The sequence below is a fragment of the Mauremys reevesii genome, linkage group 12, assembly GCF_016161935.1.
Source record: "Mauremys reevesii isolate NIE-2019 linkage group 12, ASM1616193v1, whole genome shotgun sequence".
NCBI classification, from domain to species: Eukaryota; Metazoa; Chordata; order Testudines; family Geoemydidae; genus Mauremys; species Mauremys reevesii.
The window spans coordinates 48261749-48269001 of record NC_052634.1 but is presented as its reverse complement, the minus strand read 5'-3'; the positions used below and the strand labels follow the sequence as shown (position 1 = coordinate 48269001).

Sequence of the window (7253 nt, the reverse complement as noted above, 5' to 3'; positions counted from 1 at the left end):
CATGCATGTGTTCATGTATGTTTGCAATTGTGTGTGTGTGCATGCTCTGCTGCCTTCTGCCGGCACGACAACCGTTTCTCCGTTTGTCACAGCCCCCATACCGTCGACCCCGATGGTGATTTCCCCATCTTACAACGGCTGGCTGGCCTGACCTTTCTCCCCTCTGCGCAGTGTGGCAGGGACTGCAGCTCACCCCCTGTGGGGCAGGAGTGCCAAGGTGTGGGGTGCTCGGCTCCGATGCACCTGGAGAGCAGCTCAGGTGAGGCAGGGCAGGGCGTGTGGTGTCCGTTCTGCATTGCCTGGTGCTGGGCCATTGCACAATCCCCAGCCACGCCGCTGGCGCACCCCAAGAGGGGCAGGGGGCCAAGCAGACGATCGAGCACGAGGGGATCTTTCTCATTGGTAGCTGTCCAGTGGCAGTGAGTTCCACAGGCCTTGGCACATGCTGTGTGGGGCAGGAGGTCCTTGTATTTGGAGCAGTGGGAGTGAACTGTGTGTGGTTGTGTCTCTGAGCATGATTGTGAATATTGTGGTGGGGGGGAGTGATTGTGAGTGTGGCTGGGGGTGTGATTGTTTCTCTCTTTGGGGTTGGGCTAGCATGTCCCTCTGGGTGTGTTGTGTGTGAGTGTTCTTGGGATTGTGTGAGTCCCTTTGTGAGTCTCTGTGTGTGTGTGTGTGTGTGTGTGTGTGTGTGAGAGAGAGAGAGAGAGAGAGAGAGAGAGAGAGAGAGACTTGCTGCAGGATACAAAATCCTGCAAAGCCATTTCCTACTGGTTATCCCAGCAACACACTGATACAAACAGTGTCACAGATGCACACACACACAGAGTAGGGCTCAGCCCCACCAGCAGGGGGCAGCAGGGACACACACGTCTCCCCTGGGCCAGCTTGGACAATTTCGCATCAAGACCTGGCACAGTGCTGGTGCCCCCACACGGGGTGGGCAGTGACTGGGCGGGGGCAGGGGCAGGGCTTTGGGTGTATGCGGGGTGGGGTAAGACTTTGGGGAAGGGGCGGAGCAGGACTTTAGGGGTATGGGGGGCGGAGGCAGGGCTTTGGGGGCAGGGACAGCGGGGGGGCAGGGGGCAGGGCTTTGGGGGAAGGGGGGGCGGGCTTTGGGGGCGGGGGGGGGGCTCGGGGAAGGAGCAGGGCTCATTCAGGCCAGGGGCAGGCTGGGGGAGTCGAGGGGTGACAAGCTCAAGGGCGGGAACTCGGGGGAAGGGGCCATGTGGGGGTGGGTCCTGGGGGAAAGGGTGCAGGGGAGGGGTGTATTGGGGGCAATGTGGGAGTGGGGACTCGGGGAAGGGGCAGTGTGCGGGTGGGGTGCGGGGGAAAAGGGGCAATGGGAGGGTGGTGCCTTGGAGGAAGGGGCGGGATTAGGGGAACAGGCGATGTGAGGGCGGGACCACGGGGTTAGGGGCAGAGTCAGGGCAGGACCTCGGGGAAAGGGGACACGGCGTTGGGCGAGGAGAGAGGGGGCGGGTCGTTGGGGGCAGGGGGAAGGAGCAGGACTCATTCAGGCCGGGGCGGGTCTGTCTGGGGTGTCACTGTCCCTGCCGCGGGTGTTTGGCGCCGGGCTCACCCGGGGGAGGGGGCGGGGCCGGGGGCAGCGGGAGTCGGGGGGTGACACGCGGCCGGTGCCGGGGCCCGTCGGACCCACCCGGACCCGCTCATACCCAGCGGGGGCGGGGAGGTTACAAGGGGCGCCGGGAACATCCCGCGGGGCGGGCACGGGGATCCAGTCCCCGGGCAGAGCCAGCCCCGGCCCCGCCCCCACCAGCCCGGGGGGAGCGGGGGGGGTGAAAGGGGCGAAGCGGCGCAGCACGTTCCTGCGCGGGGCAGCGTCACACCCTGCACGGGGGGGGCGGGGCGGGGCTCCCTGGGGGCCGGGGCGGGGGTGCGGGGTTGCGCTGGGGAGGTGTCAGGCGGACCCAGGGACCCGCCCTCACCTGGGCTGGAGAGGACGGAGGCGCCCCGGGGCAGGCTGGGAGTTGTAGTTCCTGGCTCGTCCCAGAGCGGATGTGACGGCAGGTTGCTCAGACAACGCCCCCCTCCCTGTGCACACTGGGAAGCGTAGTTCTTCACACACGAGACCGATATGGGAAGGTTGGTCTGTGTGGGAGAGGGCAGGAAATCCCCAGGGTGGGGGACAGGGAGGTGTGCGCTGCTGATGTAAAGTCAGAAACTGCTCCCGGCTGGCAGGGGTGGTGCCCCATCTCACATCTATAGACTCAGAAAACACACCCAAAAATTTTTACAATATGTTGCCATGAAAAAACTAAAGTGCTAAAGAGACCTGATTTTTCCACTACTTTAAAAATATGTTATCAAATCAGCATCTTTGGAGGGAAACACTGTCTGCCTTTCTAACCAGACGATTCTCCCCAGAGGAAGAGGCACTGGTCCTGGAGACACTGCAATACCAGGTCAATGCATGGGGTGGACAGAGCAAGCTCCTATTCCATCCCCTTGTTCCAAAAATCAATTTAACATACAGTCCTCAAATAAAGGACCTATCAGATATTAAACTGATAAGAACTGACACTACGCTTGATCTTAGCTCCAAGGAGCAGAGAAGCAATGCTCAGAGTCTCGGATGCTAGGCAGCCGCTCTTCCCCCACTGCTTTCTACTTCAGCACGAGGAGCTCCCAGACACGCACCAAACACCATTCACGACACTTGATAACTAGGTAACTCGAAGCATAGGCGGCAGGTTTGTATAATTTTTGGTGGGGCCCAAAATGGTGGTGCCCCCCTGCTCCCGCCCTGTAAGCTGATATAAAATGAAGCTACAACGCGTCAATGCCACAAGATTACAAGGGTCAATTAAAAGTGGAAAGTCAGAAGCAGCACTTGCCTACTTCAATATACAGTATTATATTTTGTTGCACCTGTTGTGATGACGTGGGAATATTCTTAATATTTTCTCTGAATACTGTGTGGGTGCCTCAGTTTCCCCTGCAAGATGCCAACTGAAGGTGTTGGGGACAAAGAGATCAGGTGGCCTCCCTGTCCGGAAGAGACACAGAGGCCAGAGGAGGGAGTGTCAGTTTGGAGCTGGCTGGGGAAATGGGGAGAGACCCAGAACTTGGGTCTGGGCTCCCCATCCCCCAAGATGGACCTGACAGAGGGGTTCTGTTTTCTGTACCAACAAGCTTTGTTTAAACTGTGTTCCCGTCATCTAATAAACCTTCTGTTTTACTGTCTGGCTGAGAGTCACATCTGACTGCGGAGTTGGGGTGCAGGGACCTCTGGTTGCCCAGGACCCACCTGGGCAGACTCGCTGCGGAAAGCGCACGGTGTGGAAGGGCTGAATGCTCCGATGTCCGGCCCAGGTAGGTGTAAGCTTCTTGCCCTGGAGACAGTCTGCTCCGAGAGAGGAGGCTCTCCCAGAGTCCTGACTGGCTTTGTATGGAGTTGTTCCAAAGCATCCCAGCATCCCCTTCCACACCATGCGCTTCCCGGAAGTCCGCACAGGCACTGACACTCCCTCCTCCGGCCTTTGTCTCTTTTCCAGGCATTAGGAGGCCACCTGATCTCTCTGTTCTCCAACACCTTCAGTTGGCACCTTGCAGGAGCGTGGCCCAGGCCATCAGTTGCCCGGAGACAGGGTTGCGGCCATTCTCTGTGCAGACGGCATCACACTGGCCCTCTAGGGCTCTACAACAATCACACCCCCTTATCCCACCAACTAGGGTGACCAGACGTCCCGATTTTATCGGGACTGTCCCGATATTTGCTTGTTTGTCCCGCGTCCCGACCGATGTTCGGTCGGGACACTGGACAAACAAGCAATTTTGCCCTCCGCTCCGGTGCATAGACGGAGCCCGGAGGGGCTTTCACCCCTCACTTCCCATGACCATCCCCCTTCTTCCCCCATTGGACCCCTCCCCAAATCCCTGCCCTGGACCCGCCCCTCACTGCCCCATTGGACCCCTCCCCAACTCCCCGCCCTGGACTCGCCTCGTCCCCAAGCAGGCGGCATTCCTCCTCCCTCCCAGGGTTGCACACGGGCCGTGGCCGGGCTGGGAGCGCAGCACGAGGCTGCTCCAGCCCTGCAGGGCAGCGCGGAGCAGGCAGCGGGCAGAGACACGTGTGGGGCAGACACGCTCCTGCCAGGAGGGGCCGGGCCCAGCTGCCTGGTTCGCCCCCTGCCCGTGGGGGGGGGGTGTCCCCAAGTTCCCTGCAGCCGGAACGGGGCTGCCCGGGGCGAGTGTCCCAGGCGGGGCAGAGTGGAGCAGCCTCTGCTGTGGGGCTGGTGCAATGAAGCCTGGGAGCGGCTGGGCCGGGAGCTGCAAGAGGGGTCCGGAGCGTGGCTCGGCTGCACAGCTCGGGGCCCAGGAGCGAGGGGATGGGGGAGCTGGGAGTGTATTGGGGGTCAGAGCTGAGAGTTGGGTGGAGACGGGGCTGTGCCACTGCCGCCTGGTGGCGGGGGGCGCTCTGGCTTTTTTTTTTTTTTTTTGCTCCGCCCCCGCCCCCCCCCCCGCGTCCCGATATTTCATGTTTGTCATCTGGTCACCCTACCACCAACTAGATCCTTGAGAAATGCATAGGGGAAACTGAGGCACCCACGCAGTATTCAGAGAAAACATTAAGAACATTCTCACTTCGTAACACCTGTATACGACTAGTTATACACTTTAAAGGGTGTAAAATAATCAAGTATTGTGCTAAACACAATGATACTCCAAACTGACCACCAAATTTAAATTGAGTGTTTTTCCCCTCAAGTGAGGGCTCTGGGGTGGGGCTGGGGATGAGCGGTTGACAGTGCAGGAGGGTGCTCAGGGTTGGGGTGCTGGAGGTGCAGGCTCTGGGGTGGGGCAGGGCTGGAGATAAGGAACTTGGGGTGCAGACAGGCTACCCCAGGGCTAGGGCCAGAGAGGACCCCCCCCCGGCAGCACACTCACTCTGCACCATGGTCACTGCACATGCTCCTAGGGCCTCTCTCAGGTCCAGAAAGCCCACTCGCCTCCCCTGCGGTGGGTACCGGGCGGGGGGTTGCCATCAAGTGTGGCCTCCCCTGTTGCTGACCCTCACCATAGCCTCACTGGGGATGGGGGATGGGGCTGCCCTTGCCCAGCGTGGGGCAGGAGTGGGGACTGCAGGGTGGTGGCTGGGGAAACAGGGTGTCACAAAATTCACCCAAGCCCCAGCTGCTCAAGTCTAGGGAGCCCCCCGCCCACCTCTCCCTTGTGGTGGGTTGGTGGGTGCTGGGGGCAGGGGAACTGCCAGCACATGTGGCTTCCTTCCTCCCCTGCTGCAGCCTGCTGCCCCTCACCCTTGTCTCACTGGGGATGGGGCTGCCCCTTGCCCAGCACTGGGCAGGAGTGGGGCTGTGGGGGGAGGGGGCGGATCACAGGGTCAACCCTCCCAGAAGCCCCAGCCGCTGCCCCGGTGTGTGCGGGCCACCCCAGATGCCCATCTCCTGGCCAGCGCCCCCCTGGGCGTCCCCCCCCGGTGGGTGCGGGGGGGGGGGGGAGAGAGAGGGCTCCCAAGCACGTGTGTGCCTCCTCCCCACTCCTCTCTCCCTCTCCCCCTCCCTTGGTGCTCCAACAGGCTGCTGGCCGCTGATCTCTATAGCCTTAGGCCAGGGGTCGGCAACCGGTGGCTCGCGGCTCGCCAGGGTAAGCACCCTGGCGGGCCGGCCCGGTTTGTTTATCTGCCGCGTCGGCAAGTTCGGCCGATCGCGGCTCCCACTGGCCGCGGTTCGCGGTCCCAGGCCAATGCGGGAGGCAGGAAGCGGCGCGAGCCGAGGGATGTTCTGGCCGCGGCTTCCTGCCTCCCGCATTGGCCTGGGACCGCGAACCGCGGCCAGTGGGAGCCGCGATCAGCTGAACTTTCCGATGCGGCAGATAAACAAACCGGGCCGGCCTGCCAGGGTGCTTACCCTGGCGAGCCGCGAGCCACCGGTTGCCAACCCCTGGCCTAAGGCAGAAGCAGCTGCAGGCAGCCTGCAGCACAAGCAAGGGAGAGAGGCACTGGCTGTTTTTTTTTTTCCAGGCAGAGAAGCTCCAAGGTGGGGGGGCGGGGGACGCGCCAGGCAGGGCCAGGGGAGAAACCCAGCTCCAAATATTGGTGGAGCACAGCCCCCAGTCTTGAATATTCCTGGTGCTCGAGCACCTCGAGCCCATATAACCTGCTGCCCCTGGGTGGGGGCTTGGACCCAGGATGGACCGGCAGCCCCCTATCAGCTCCCCACTCCCCTAAGTTCCCTGTGCAGCAGCTGCCTACAGTTCAGCTGTGTCCCTCCCCCCCCCCACTGCCATGTGCTGCTCCTGCCCTCTGCCTTGGAGCTGCTCCCCGAGACTCCTGCTTGCTGTGCTGGGGGGAGGGAAGGAAGAGGGGGGGCTAATGTCAGGGTGTCCCCCTACCCCCTGCTCCTGCACCCCACTTACCCTATCTTCCATAGAGCAGGGCTCAGGAGGGAGAGAGCTTGCAGCAGCTGGGGTCTCAGCAAGCTGATCTAATTAACAAGGCAGTGTACTTAAGGGAAATGCGCATATCTCCCTCCATTCCTGCTGCCTTGCAGAGTGAGAGAGTTAACCCTTGAGGGCTCAGCCAATTGCTAGTTCATCATTTAGCAGTAAGGGAAATATCCCACCCTCTGACTCCTCTACCTCAACCAAGCTTCACAATCATCATCCCTGTGTATCAATATTAAATTGTTTGTTTAAACCTTATACTCTTTTGTCTGGTGAAAAAAAATTCCCTGGAACCTAACCTAATAGTCTGGTTTCTTTCATAATCTGAAGTGGATTAAACATCTAAATCCTTCTACTCCTCTCCCCTCCCCCTCAAATGTGAAGGGGAACAGCCTCAACCTTTTGTCTTATTCTGCTTTGTAGGAGAAAGATGCTCTATGTAAATAGTCATGATCCATTTAGGTTAATTCTTATGCTGAATGGCGGGTAGGAGCGGGTATAAATCATTGGAGACTCTTGCCCCACTCCCGGTGTGGCCTGTGTTTTTCTTTGTTTTAAAATGAGACTATCTAGTTTTTATGTAAATATATTTGGGGGGTTTCACTCATATTTATATTGCTATGAATTTCATGTGCTCTTGTCTCACAGCAGACATGGGGGAAAAGCCTGTGGCAATGGACTTTGCAAAATTATAGACTAGTGATTCTCAACCTGTGGCTCAATCAACAGCTGCGGCCGATGTGGCATCCTCAGGGCCATACAGGTAGTATATAGTGTGTGGATTCTGCTCACATAACACAGAGAAAGTTGCCTATGCAGCTCACAAT

The 7253-nt window shown here is 59.6% G+C and overlaps 1 non-coding gene across 1 annotated transcript; it reads right to left on the bottom strand.

Annotated features, from left to right (window-relative positions):
* Positions 1-2389: 2389 nt before the first annotated feature.
* Positions 2390-2582, bottom strand: LOC120376349. Its single transcript, XR_005587234.1, has one exon. It is a non-coding gene; the product is annotated as a U2 spliceosomal RNA (small nuclear RNA).
* Between the last annotated feature and the right edge of the window lie 4671 nt (positions 2583-7253).